The following is a 13,572-nucleotide window of genomic DNA, read 5'->3' on the forward strand; positions in this document are numbered from 1 at the left end:
GAGCAAGAGAGAGTCATGAGAAAACAAGTTTTGATCAGTCATGAAATAAAAGTGCTGAAGTTGGCTTCCTATTTAAAAAGAAAGATGGAGAAGCAGCTATGAAGGAAAAATCATGCTGTGTGGGATGTTTTTCAGCTGCAGGGACTGGGAGGACTAGTCAGGATTGAGGGAAAGATGAACGGCGCAAAAGTACAGAGAGATCCTTGATGAAAACCTGCTCCAGAGCGTTCAGGACCTCAGACTGGGGTGAAGGTTCACCTTCCAACAGGACAACGACCCGAAGCACACAGCCAAGACAATGCAGGAGTGGCCCCATCCAGAGCCTGGACTTGAAACCCGATCTAACATCTCTGGGAGGACATGAAAATAGCTGTGCAGCGACGCTCCCCATCCAACCTGACAGAGCTTGAGAGGATCTGCAGAGAAGAATGGGAGAAACTCCCCAAATACAGGTGTGCCAAGCTTGTAACGTCATACCCAAGAAGACTCAAGGCTGTAATTGCTGCTAAAGATGCTTCAACAAAGTACTGAGTAAAGGTCTGAATACGTAAAAAAATATATAATTTGCCAACATTCCTAAAAACCTGTTTGTGCCATTATGGGGTGTTGTGTGTGTGTGTGGATTGATGAGGAAAAAAAACAAAACAATTGAAATCCATTTTAGAATAAGGCTGTAACATAACAAAATGTGGAAAAAGTGAAGGGGGTCTGAATACTTTCTGAAGGCACAGTAGAACTATATGTTTTAACATTGGATGTTTATTATATTATTTAACATTAATGTTTATTTTATTATTTAACATTAAGTTTTATTATTGTCCTTTTAACTTCTACTACCAGTTTGATGGTGGTAGCCACCAACCGTCCCATTATTAACAGTCACCCATAAACTTATTTATTTTCAAGCGTCACATTTCTCTAGTATAGGCTACTTATCATAACGATATCAGCAAAAATTCACTCGAGTCAGTTATACCATGTAGGCCTAGCAGTTAAGTGGAGTCCTCCTGTCCGTCTCTCTGTCCCTTTTAGACCAGTGCTTCCCAAACCTTTTAGAGTCCCGTACCCCTTCAAACATTCAACCTCCAGCTGTACCCCCTCTAGCACCATGGTCAGAGCACTCTCAAATGTTGTTTTTGCCATCATTGTAAGCCTGCCACACACACACCCACACGCGCACACACACCACACACACACACACACACACACACACACTGTATGATACATTTATTTATTAAACATAAGGATGAGTGTGAGTTTTTGTCACAACCCGGCTCGTGGGAAGTGACAAAGAGCTCTTATAGGACCAGGACATTAATAATAATAATCAATAATTTTGCTCTTTATTTAACCATCTTACATATAAAATCTTATTTGATACTCGAAATTGTGAATAACTCACCACAGGTTAATGAGAAGGGTGTGCTTGAAAGGATGCACATAACTCTGCAATGCTGGGTTGTATTGGAGAGAGTCTCAGTCTTAAATCATTTCCACACACAGTCTGTGCCTGTATTTAGTTTTCATGCTAGTGAGGGCCGAGAATCCACTCTCACATAGGTACGTGGTTGCAAAGGGCATCAGTGTGTCTTAACAGCGCGATTTGACAAGGCAGGATACTCTGAGCGCAGCCCAATCCAGAAATCTGGCAGTGGCTTCTGATTAAATTAAATTGTCCCAGAACCGCGTGTTGGCAATTTCTGATGAGGCTCTCTTGTTCAGATATCAGTAAGTGGACTGGAGGCAGGGCATTAAAGGGATAACGAATCCAGTTGTTTGTGTCGTCCATTTTGGGAAAGTACCTGCATAATTGTGCACCCAACTCACTCAGGTGCTTCGCTATATCACATTTGACATTGTCTGTAAGCTTGAGTTCATTTGCACACAGAAAAATCATGGGAAAGACCTGTGTGTTGTCCTTGTTAATGCAGACAGAGAAGAGCTCCAACTTCTTAATCATAGCCTCAATTTTGTCCCGCACATTGAGTATAGTTGCGGAGTGTCCCTGTAATCCTAGATTCAGATCATTCAGGCGAGAAAAAACATCACCCAGACAGGCCAGTCGTGTGAGAAACTCGTCATCATGCAAGTGGTCAGACAAGTGAAAATTATGGTCAGTAAAAAAAACTTTAATCTCATCTCTCAATTTTAAAAAAACCTGTCAATACTTTGCCCCTTGATAAACAGCGCACTTCTCTGTATGTTGTAAAAGCGTTATATGGTCGCTGCCCACATCATTGCATAGTGCAGAAAATACACGAGAGTTCAAGGGCCTTTTGCTTTAACAAAGTTAACCATTTTCACTGTAGTGTCCAAAACGTCTTTCAAGCTGTCAGGCATTCCCTTGGCAGCAAGAGCCTCTCGGTGGATGCTGCAGTGACCCAGGTGGCGTCGGGAGCAACTACTTGCACGCGCGTTACCACTCCACTATGTCTCCCTGTCATGGCTTTTGCGCCATCAGTACAGACCCTTCATGAGCAGCAGCTACGTTTGGCTACTACGGACCGTTAGTGGAATTCCCACGAGAGAAAAATGGTTAATGTGATTTGGATATTAAATATTTGACTAGACTACCTGTATTTGACATTGTTTGTTATTTCACTGAACACTAGATGGTTTAATTTTATTTTCGGCAGTGAAACGAGGCGACTCAGGTGAGAGAAAAAAACCTCACCCAAATGTACAGCCCGTTGGACAATATAAATGGACTGTTTAAAAATGTGAAGGAAAAATAAAGTTACAAAAAAAGTTAAATATATATATATTATATATTTTTGGAAAATGTGAATCACATTTTTATTTGTCGTACCCCCGACGGCATTGCGCATACCCCAGTTTGGGAATAGCTGCTCCAGACTGGTGGGGTTGACCGACCACAGTACTCTGAGGGTTAGGGTGAGGGTTAGCGTTAGCGTTAGGTAACACAGTGTAACCTCCATGTCTCTCTCTCTCTCCAGACAACACGGGTGGAGTTTGACCTACCAGAGTACTCCGTGAGGAGACGCTACCAGGACTTTGATTGGCTCAGGACCAGTTGGAGGATAGTCAGCCTACACATCTCATACCAGTAGGTAACCTGACCTTGACCCCACATCTCATACCAGTAGGTAACCCTTAACCCTTAACCCCTGACCCTAACCCTAGACTCCACATCTCATACCAGTAGGTAACCCTTAACCCTGACCCTAACCCTAGACTCCACATCTCATACCAGTAGGTAACCCTTAACCCTTAACCCCTGACCCTAACCCTAGACTCCACATCTCATACCAGTAGGTAACCCTTAACCCCCTAACCCCTTGCCCTAGACTCCACATTTCATACCAGTAGGTAACCCTTAACCCTAACCCCTGACCCTAGACTCCACACTCATACCAGTAGGTAACCCTGACCCTAGACTCCACATCTCATACCAGTAGGTAATCCTTAACCCCTGACCCTAACCCTAGATCCACATCTCATACCAGTAGGTAACCCTTAACCCCTGACCCTAACCCTAGACTACACATCTCATACCAGTAGGTAACCCTTAACCCTTAACCCTGACCCTAGACTACACATCTCATACCAGTAGGTAACCCTTAACCCTGACCCTAGACTCCACATCTCATACCAGTAGGAACCTTAACCCTGACCCCTGACCCTAGACTACACATCTCATACCAGTAGGTAACCCTTAACCTTTAACCCTTAACCCTGACCCTAGACTCCACATCTCATACCAGTAGGTAACCCTTAACCCCTAACCCCTGACCCTAGACTCCACATCTCATACCAGTAGGTAACCCTTAACCCCTGACCCTAACCCTAGACTCCACATCTCATACCAGTAGGTAACCCTTAACCCCTGACCCTGACCCTAGACTCCACATCTCATACCAGTAGGTAACCCTTAACCCTGACCTTAGACTACACATCTCATACCAGTAGGTAACCCTTAACCCTTAACCCCTAACCCTAGACTACACATCTCATACCAGTAGGTAACCCTTAATCCTGACCCTAGACTCCACATCTCATACCAGTAAGTAACCTTAACCCTTAACCCTGACCTAGACTCCACATCTCATACCAGTAGGTAACCCTTAACCTAACCCCTGACCCTAGACTCCACATCTCATACCAGTAGGTAACCCGTAATCCTGACCCTAGACTCCACATCTCATACCAGTAAGTAACCCTTAACCCCTGACCTAGACTCCACACCCGTACTTAGGTACTAGTTTAACTGGTTGGCTCTGAACCCCGGTTTCCCGCTTGGAAAACAAACATCTTAAGCATTAGAGAAATTCCCTCTGATGGCGATATGATTTTTGACATCTTACTCAATTAAATTTCAATTTAGGACTTTATTGGCATCGGAAACACATGTTAACATTGCCAAAGCAAGTGAACCTGATAATAAATAAAAGTGAAATCACAAAAGGTCCAAAATAATAAAGACATTACAAATGTCATATTATGTCTATATACAGTTTTCTAACGATGTGCAAATAGTTAAAGTACAAAAGGGAAAATAAATAAACATAAATATGGGTTGTATTTACAATGGTGTTTGTTCTTCACTGGTTGACCTTTTCTTGTGGCAACAGGTCACACATCTTGCTGCTGTGATGCACACTGTGGTATTTCACCCAATAGAAATGGGAGCTTATCAAAATGGGATTTGTTTACAAATTCTTTGTGGGTCTGTGTAATCTGAGGGAAATATTTGTCTTTAATATGGTCATACATTTGGCAGGAGGTTAGGAGTGCAGCTCAGTTTCCACCTCATTTTGTGGGCAGTGTGTACATAGCCTGTCTTCTCTTGAGAGCAGATCTGCCTACGGTGGCCTTTCTCAATAGCAAGGCTATGCTCACAGGTCTGACAGAATCTGTGCAGAAGATCTAGGTGCTGCTTTAGGTCCTCCTTGGTTGGGGACAGAAGCACCAGATCATCAGTAGACAGTAGACATTTGACTTCAGATTCTAGTAGGGTGAGGCCGGGTGCTGCAGACTGTTCTAGTGCCCTCGCCAATTCGTTGATATATATGTTGAAGAGGGTGGGGCTTAAGCTGCGCTCTGTCTCACCCCACGGCCCTGTGGAAAGAAATGTGGTTTTTTTTATGCCAATTTTAACCACACACTTGTTGTTTGTGTAATGGATTTCATAATGTCGTATGTTTTTCCCCCAACACCACTTTCCATCAATTTGTTATAGCGGACCCTCGTGCCAATTGAGTCGAACGCTTTTTTGAAATCAACAAAGCATGAGACAACTTTGCCTTTGTTTGGTTTGTTTGTTTGTCAATTAGGGTGTGCAGGGTGAATACGGGGTCTGTCGTAGGTAATTTGGTAAAAAGCCAATTTGACATTTGCTCAGTACATTGTTTTCACTGAGGAAATGTACAAGTCTGTTGTTAATGATAATGCAGAGGATTTTCCCAATGTTGTTGTTGACGCATATCCCACGGTAGTTATTGAGGTCAAATTTGTCTCCACTTTGGTGGATTGGGGTGGTCAGTCCTTGGTTCCAAATATTGGGGAAGATGCCAGAGCTGAGGATGATGTTAAAGTGTTTAAGTATTTAAGCCAATTGGAATTTGTAGTCTTTATATTTATTATATATTTATATTTGATCATTTCATTGAGGATACCATCACACCACAGGCCTTTTTGGGTTGGAGGGTTTGTATCTGTCCTGTAGTTCCTTCCATGAATTGGAGAATCCAGTGGGTTCTGGTCGTCTTTAATAGTTGATTCTAAGATTTGTATCTGATCATCTATATGTTTACTCTCTCTCTGTCCCCCCCTCATAATCTCTATCTCACACTCTTCTCTTGCTCTTCTCTTCGCTCTCTCTTCTCTCGTACTCTCTCGCTGTCTCTCTCTCTTTGCTCTCTCACTCTGTCTTCTCTCTCTCTCTCTGTCTCTCTCTCTTCGCTCTCTCACTCTGTCTCTCTCTCGCACTCTCGCTCTGTCTCTCTCTCGCTCTGTCTGTTGTCTCTCTCTCTCTGCTCGCTCTCTCGCGCGCCTCGCTCTCTCTCCTGTCTCGCTCGATATCTTGTGCTCTCTCTGCCGGCCCCCACAGCCCCTCCCAGAGAAGTTTGTGATGAAGGGGGTGGTTGACGGTTCTCGAGGAGTTTGTTGAGACGAGAAGGAAGGCTCTGGATAAGTTCCTGAAGGAGTGGCTGATCATCCTGTCCTGTCGTTCAACGAACACTTCAATCCTTCCTCTCTGCCAAGGTGTTAGTAGAGCTCTGCTACCCGAGCCCGACGGGCTCAGACGTTATCGGGTTAGGACCGGTTTTCATCAATAACTGAGGTAGGTAGGACTCGGGTATAATTAAAATGATCACTAACATTTTGAAGCTGAGCCATTTGCGTGCTCTGCTGCTCAGTACAGTATATGACTAAGATCGTAACAGAAGTACTTCAACCTCGTCAAATAAGACAGGAAGATTATTTGTAAAAAAAAAAGATAATGTCCTCGAGTGTCGGAGTTTAGAGTGACCAAAAGTATGCTCTGTCAAGTCTCTTCATCTTTGAGCAGAGCCAGAGATACATTAAGAAGATGGGAAATGAATTTACATTGGGGGGGGTTCAGGGATGACTGACAGCTACCAGCAGAGAATGGATTTACTAGCAAAGGAAGTTATTTGTGGTTTCGGGCCGGGCCTTAAATTAGGCAGAATCATTCGGGCCTGGGTAGGGTAGGGCCTGAAGGTCACTGTAATAGGTACGGCTCAGGCGAAAATCATGCCCATGCAGGGCTCCATAGATTATGTTAGCATGGGAGGTATTAATACTGTACATATTCTCTCTCTCTCGTACTGTAAATTAAATAAAGTTTTAAGGAGTATCCAATCAAAGTTTCGGTGTTAACCTGCGTGTTGTGTTGTGCTGTTAACCTGCGTGTTGTGTTGTGTTGTTAACCTGCGTGTTGTGCTGTTAACCTGCGTGTTGTGCTTTTAACTGCGTGTTGTGTTATTAAACCTGCGTGTTGTGTGTTTGTTAACCTGCGTGTTGTGGTGTTAATGCGTGTGTGTTGTTACCTGCGTGTTGTGGTGTTAACCTGCGTGTTGTGTTGTGTGTAACTGCGTGTGTGTTGTGTCTGTTACCTGTGTGTTGTGTTGTGCTGTTTAACCTGCGTGTTGTGTTGTGGTGTTAACCTGCGTGTTGTGTTGTGGTGGTTAACCTGGTGTGTGCTGTTAACCTGCGTGTTGTGTTGTGGTGTTAACCTGGTTGTGTTGTGGTGTAACCTGCGTGTTGTGTTGTGTGTTAACCTGCGTGTTGTGTTGTTGTTAACCTGCGTGTTGTTCTGTTAACCTGCGTGTGGTGGGTTAACTGCGTGTTGTGTTGTGCTGTTAACCTGCGTGTTGTGTTTGTTGTGGGTTAACCTGCGTGTTGTGTTGTGGTGTTAACCTGCGTGTTGTGTTCTGTTAACCTGGTGTTGTGCTGTTAACTGCGTGTGTGCTGTTAACCTGCGTGTGTGTTGTGGTGTTAACCTGCGTGTTGTGTTGGTGGTGTTAACTGCGGTGGTGTTAACCTGCGTGTTGTTGTGCTGTTAACCTGCGTGTTGTGCTGTTAACCTGCGTGTTGTGTTGTTCTGTAACCTGCGTGTTGTGTTGTTAACCTGCGTGTTGTGTGTGGTTAACCTGCGTGTGTGTTGTGGTGTAACCTGCGTGTTGTGTTGTGGTGTTAACCTGCGTGTTGTGCTGTTAACCTGCGTGTTGTGTTGTTAACCTGCGTGTTGTTGTAAACTGCGTGTTGTGTTGTTAACTGCGTGTTGTGCTGTTAACCTGCGTGTTGTGTGTGTTGTTAACTGCGTGTGTGTTGTGTTGTTAACCTGAGTGTTGTGTTGTTACCTGCGTGTTGTGCTGTTAACCTGCGTGTGTGCTGTTAACCTGCGTGTGGTGTTGTTAACCTGCGTGTTGTGTTGTTAACCTGCGTATTGTTCTGTTAACCTGCATGTGTGTTGTGCTGTTAACCTGCGTGTTGTGTTGTTAACCTGCGTGTTGTTCTGTTAACCTGCGTGTTGTTCTGTTAACCTGCGTGTTGTGTTGTGCTATTAACCATGCGTGTTGTGTTGTTAACTGTGTTGTGCTGTTAACCTGCGTGTTGGCTGTTAACTGCGTTGTGTTGTTAACCTGCGTTGTGCTGTTAACTGCGTGTTGTGTTGTGCTGTTAACTGCGTGTTGTGTTGTGTTGTTAACCTGCGTGTTGTGTGTTAACCTGCGTGTTGTGTTGTTAACCTGCGTGTTGTGCTATTAACCTACGTGTTGTGTTGTTAACCTGCGTGTTGTGTTGTTAACCTGCGTGTTGTGTTGTTAACCTGCGTATTGTTCTGTTAACCTGCGTGTTGTGTTGTGCTGTTAACCTGCGTGTTGTGTTGTTAACCTGCGTGTTGTTCTGTTAACCTGCGTGGTTGTTCTGTTAACCGCGTGTTGTGTTGTGCTGTTAACCTGCGTGTTGTGTTGTGTTGTTAACCTGCGTGTTGTTCTGTTAACCTGCGTGTTGTGTTGTTAACCTGCGTGTTGTGTTGTGTGTTTAACCTGGTTGTGCTGTTAACCTGCGTGTTGTGTTGTTAACCTGCGTGTTGTGTTGTTAACTGCGTTGTTCTGTTAACCTGCGTGTTGTGCTGTTAACCTGCGTGTTGTGCTGTTAACCTGCGTGTTGTGCTGTTAACCTGCGTGTTGTGCTGTTAACCTGCGTGTTGTGCTGTTAACCTGCGTGTTGTTCTGTTAACCTGCGTGTTGTGCTGTTAACCTGCGTGTTGTGTTGTTAACCTGCGTGTTGTGTTGTTAACCTGCGTGTTGTGTTGTTAACCTGCGTGTTGTGGTGTTAACCTGCGTGTTGTGGTGTTAACCTGCGGGTGTGGGTGTTAACCTGCGTGTTGTGTTGTGTGTTAACCTGCGTGTTGTGGTGTTAACTACGTGTTGTGGTGTAACCTGCGGTGTGTTGTGTTGTTAACCTGCGTGTTGTTCTGTTAACCTGCGTGTTGTTCTGTTAACCTGGTTGTGGTGTTAAACCTGCGTGTTGTGTTGTTAACCTGGAGTGTTTGGTTTTTGGTGTTAACCTGCGTGTTGTGGTGTTAACCTGCGTGTTGTGGTGTTAACCTGCGTTGTGGTGTTAACCTGGGTTGTGTTGTTAACCTGCGTGTTGTGGTGTTAACCTGCGTGTTGTGGGTGTAACTGCGTGTTGTGTTGTTAACCTGCGTATTGTGTTGTTAACCTGGTGTTGTGCTGTTAACCTGCGTGTTGTGTTGTGCTGTTAACCGCGTGTTGTGTTGTGTGTTAACTGCGTGTTGTGTGTGCTGTTAACCTGCGTGTTGTGGTGTTAACCTGCGTGTGTGTTGTGGTGTTAACCTGCGTGTTGTGGTGTTAACCTGCGTGTTGTGTTGTGTGTTAACTGCGTGTTGTTCTGTTAACCTGCGTGTTGTGTTGTTAACCTGCGTGTTGTGTTGTTAACCTGCGTGTTGTTGTTAACCTGCGTGTTGTGTTGTTAACCTGCGTGTGTGTGTGTTGTTAACCTGCGTGTTGTTCTGTTAACCTGGGGTTGTGTTGTTAACCTGCGTGTTGTGCTGTTAACCTGCGTGTTGTCTGTTAACCTGCGGTTGTGCTGTTAACCTGCGTGTTGTGTTGTTAACCTGCATGTTGTGTTGTGCTGTTAACTGCGTGTTGGTGTTAACCTGCGTGTTGTGCTGTTAACCTGCGTGTTGTGTGTGCTGTTAACCTGCGTGTTGTGTGTGCTGTAACCTGCGTGTTGTGTGTTAACTGCGTGTTGTTCTGTTAACCTGCGTGTTGTTCTGTTAACCTGCGTGGTTCTGTTAACCTGCGTGTTGTGCTGTTAACCTGCGTGTTGTGCTGTTAACCTGCGTGTTGTGTTGTGCTGTTAACTGCGTGTTGTGTGCTGTTAACCTGCGTGTTGTGTTGTTAACCTGCGTGTTGTTCTGTTAACCTGCGTGTTGTTCTGTTAACCTGCTCTCCTCAGGACTGAATAAGAGACGAGGCTCTAACCGTTGTGTTTTCTCCCCAGGATCTGAATAAGAGACAAGGCTCTAACCGTTGGTGTTTTCTCCCCAGGACCTGAATAAGAGACAAGGCCTAGCCCTGCTCTCTAAGATGGGGAGTCGGTGAAGTACGTGACGGGAGGGTACAAGCTGAGGAGCCGACCCATGGAGTTTGCTGCTATGGGAGACTACCTGGATATGTTCACACAGAAGCTGGGTACTATCGATAGGATAGCGCAGAGAATCATCAAAGAACAGTCTGGTGGGTAACAGAACTGTCTGTCTGTGCTGGGACTCTGTCAGACTGTTTCTCTGTGTTGGGACTCTGTCAGACTGTCTCTCTGTGCTGGGACTCTCTGTCAGACTGTCTCTCTGTGCTGGGACTCTCTGTCAGACTGTCTCTCTGTGCTGGGACTCTCTGTCAGACTGTCTCTCTGTGCTGGGACTCTCTGTCAGACTGTCTCTCTGTGCTGGGACTCTCTGTCAGACTGTCTCTCTGTGCTGGGAATCATGTCAGACTGTCTCTCTCTCTCTGTCCCCCCCTCTCTCTCTCTCTCTGTCCCCCCCCTCTCTCTCTCTGTTCCCCTCTCTCTCTGTCCCCCCCTCTCTCTCTCTGGTACATTTTGGAGTTTAAGGAGTATGGACCATTACACCAGCGGGCTTTGACTCAATGTCCCTGCTCTTTCCCTCTGTGGTGTGTGTTGTGTGTGTGTGTGTGGTGTGTGTGTGGGTTGTGGTGTTGGTGTGTGTGTGTTGTGTGTTGTGGTGGTGTGTAGAGTACCTGCAGAGCTGAGGGAGTACGGTCCAGTCTACACCTGGGCGGCGTCGGAGGCAGAGCTACAGGGGCCTCTGGAGGCGTGGCCAGCTGCATGGCTAAACTGCTCCAGCGCTCTGGACGAAACTCACCCAGGAAATGAGCGGAGATTCCTGCCCGTGCTCCGAGAATACGTCCTCTATATCGAGTCCATGAAGGTACGTCTGGCAGGACCACAGTGCTACTCAGTGTGGGGGTGGGTGGTGGGGGTGTGGCAATCAGAGTTGTAGACTTTTTAAAGAAACACATTCACAGCCTTATCCAACCCATGTCCACATCTCTCTACTACCAAACCCAGTCTGGTTTCAGCCACACTCTCTACTATCTATCCCAGTCTGGTTTCTATCCAGTCTGGTTTCTATCCCAGTCTGGTTTCAGCCACATCTCGCTACATATATCCCAGTCTGGTTTCTATCCCAGTCTGGTTTCAGCACATCTCTCTACTCTATCCCAGTTGGTTTATCCCAGTCTGGTTTCAGTCACATCTCTTACTATCTATCCCAGTCTGGTTTCTATCCCAGTCTGGTCAGTCACATCTCTACTACCTATCCCAGTCTGGTTTCAGCCATATCTCTCTACTATCTATCCCAGTCTGGTTCTAACCCAGTCTGGTTTCAGTCAATCTCTCTACTATCTATCCCAGTCTGGTTTCTATCCCAGTCTGTTTCTATCGCAGTCTGGTTTCAGTCACATCTCTACTACCTATCCCAGTCTGGTTTCAGCCACATCTCTACTATCTATCCCAGTCTGGTTTCTATCCCAGTGGTTTCTATCCCAGTCTGGTTTCAGTCACATCTCTCTACTTCCTATCCCAGTCTGTTTCTATCCCAGTCTGGTTTCTATCCCAGTCTGGTTTCAGTCACATCTCTCTACTATCTATCCCAGTCTGGTTTCTATCCGTCGTGTTTCTATCGCAGTCTGGTTTCAGTCACATCTCTCTACTATCTACCCAGTCTGGTTTCTAACCCAGTCTGGTTTCTAACCCAGTCTGGTTTCTATCCCAGTCAGGTTTCAGTCACATCTCTCTACTTCCTATCCCAGTCTTGTTTCTATCGCAGTCTGGTTTCAGTCATCTCTCTACTATCTCCCAGTCTGGTTTCTAACCCAGTCTGTTTCAGTCACATCTCTCTATTCCTTCCCAGTCTGGTTTCTATCCCAGTCTGGTTTCAGTCACATCTCTCTACTATCTATCCCAGTCTGGTTTCTATCCCAGTCTGGTTTCAGTCACATCTCTCTAGATCTATCCCAGTCTGGTTTCTATCCCAGTCTGGTTTCAGTCACATATCTCTACTATCTATCCCAGTCTGGTTTCAGTCATCTCTCTACTATCTATCCCAGTGGTTTCTAACCCAGTCTGGTTTCTTATCCCAGTCTGGTTTCAGTCACATCTCTTACTATCTATCCCAGTCTGGTTTCTAACCCAGTCTGGTTCGTCACATCTCTCTACTATCCCAGTCTGGTTCTATCCCAGTCTGGTTTCAGTCACATATCTCTACTATCTATCCCAGTCTGGTTTCTATCCCAGTCTGGTTTCAGTCACATCTCTCTACGATACTATCCCAGTCTGGTTTCAGTCACATCTCTCTACTATCTATCCCAGTCTGGTTTCTAACCCAGTCTGGTTTCTATCCCAGTCTGGTTTCAGTCACATCTCTCTACTATCTATCCCAGTATGGTTCTATCCCAGTCTGGTTTCAGTCAATCTCTCTACTATCTATCCAGTCTGGTTTCTATCCCAGTCTGGTTTCAGTCACACATCTCCTATCTATCCCAGTCTGGTTTCAGTACATCTCTCTATACTATCTATCCCAGTCTGGTTTCTAACCCAGTCTGGTTTCTATCCCAGTATGGTTTCAGTCACATCTCTCTAATATCTATCCAGTCTGGTTTCTAACCCAGTCTGGTTTCAGTCACATCTCTCTACTATCTATCCCAGTTGGTTTCTATCCCAGTCTGGTTTCAGTCACATCTCTCTATATCTATCCCAGTCTGGTTTCTATCCCAGTCTGGTTTCAGTACATCTCTTACTATCTATCCCAGTGGTTATCCCAGTCTGGTTTCAGTCACATCTCTCTATATCTATCCCAGTCTGGTTTCTATCCCAGTCTGTTCAGGTAACATCTCTCTATATCTATCCCAGTCGGTTTAGTCTTCCCAGTCTGGTTTCAGTCACATCTCTCTACTATCTATCCAGTCTGGTTTCTATCCCGTCGGTTTCAGTCACTCTCTACTATCATCCCGTATGCGTTAAACCCAGTCTGGTTTCAGGTAAACTCTCTACTATCTATCCCAGTCTGGTTATCCAGTCTGGTTTCAGTCACATTCTCTACTATCTATCCCAGTCTGGTTTATATCCCAGTCTGGTTTCAGTACATCTCTCTACTATCTTACCCAGTGGTTTCTATCCCAGTCTGGTTTCAGTCACATCTCTACTATCTATCCCAGTCTGGTTTCTAACCAGGTCTGGTTCAGTCAATCTTCTACTATCTATCCAGTCTGGTTTCTAACCCAGTCTGGTTTCAGTCACTCTCTACTATCTATCCCAGTCTGGTTTCTAAACCCAGTCTGGTTCTAACCCAGTCTGGTTTCTAACCCAGTCTGGTTTAACCAGTCTGGTTCAGTCACATCTCTACTATCTATCCAGTCTGGTTTCAGTCACATCTCTACTATCTATCCCAGTCTGGTTTCTATCCAGTCTGGTTCTATCCCAGTCTGGTTTCTAACCCAGTCTGGTTTATCCCAGTCTGGTTTTATCCCAGTCTGGTTT

General features: G+C 45.3%; 1 pseudogene; it reads left to right on the forward strand.

Annotated features, from left to right (window-relative positions):
* Positions 1–13,572, forward strand: part of LOC115160189 (sorting nexin-30-like) — a 74,530-nt pseudogene that overhangs the window by 40,066 nt on the left and 20,892 nt on the right.

Source organism: Salmo trutta, chromosome 23 (assembly GCF_901001165.1).
Source record: "Salmo trutta chromosome 23, fSalTru1.1, whole genome shotgun sequence".
Lineage (NCBI taxonomy): Eukaryota > Metazoa > Chordata > Actinopteri > Salmoniformes > Salmonidae > Salmo > Salmo trutta.